The following is a 569-nucleotide window of genomic DNA, read 5'->3' on the forward strand; positions in this document are numbered from 1 at the left end:
AAAAAGAAAAAGAAAAAGAAAAAGAAAAAGAAAAAGAAAAAGAGAAAGAAAAAGAAAAAGAGAAAGAAAAAAAAGAAAAAGAAAAAGGAAAAAAAAGAAAAAGAAAAAGAAAAAATGAATTAAAATAAAAATAAGCTAAAAAATTTAAAAAAAATTAAAAAAAATAAATAAAAAAAATAAATCCCAAGGATTTCAGAAAGTTTCGCAGAGTAAGTGAAAAGTGGTTTTGCCGCGAGAGAAAAAAAAAAAAAATCTAAAATAAACTACTTAAAGGGGAGGGGGGGGGCGATCTTTCAGCCCCACGCTTTCATGCCGTACTCAATCGGCTTTTTGAAACTGCAGAGCCTTTGAGACGGCGAGGGAGAGAGAAGGAAAAAAATCCCGATTTGTAACTAAAACACACTGCAACCTGGAAGGTTGGCAGAATAAACCTATTGTGGAGCTGAAACGCGCCGGGATATACAAGAAAAAAAAAAAAAAAAATCCCCCAGAGTACCACTGTTGGCGAAAAGGTAAATGCTAAGTGAAAATATTTCCAAATTTTCGCTCTTTTTTTTTTTTTTTAACTT

The sequence above is a fragment of the Charadrius vociferus genome, unplaced genomic scaffold, assembly GCF_000708025.1.
Source record: "Charadrius vociferus isolate BGI_N301 unplaced genomic scaffold, ASM70802v2 scaffold12, whole genome shotgun sequence".
In the NCBI taxonomy this organism is placed as follows: Eukaryota; Metazoa; Chordata; class Aves; order Charadriiformes; family Charadriidae; genus Charadrius; species Charadrius vociferus.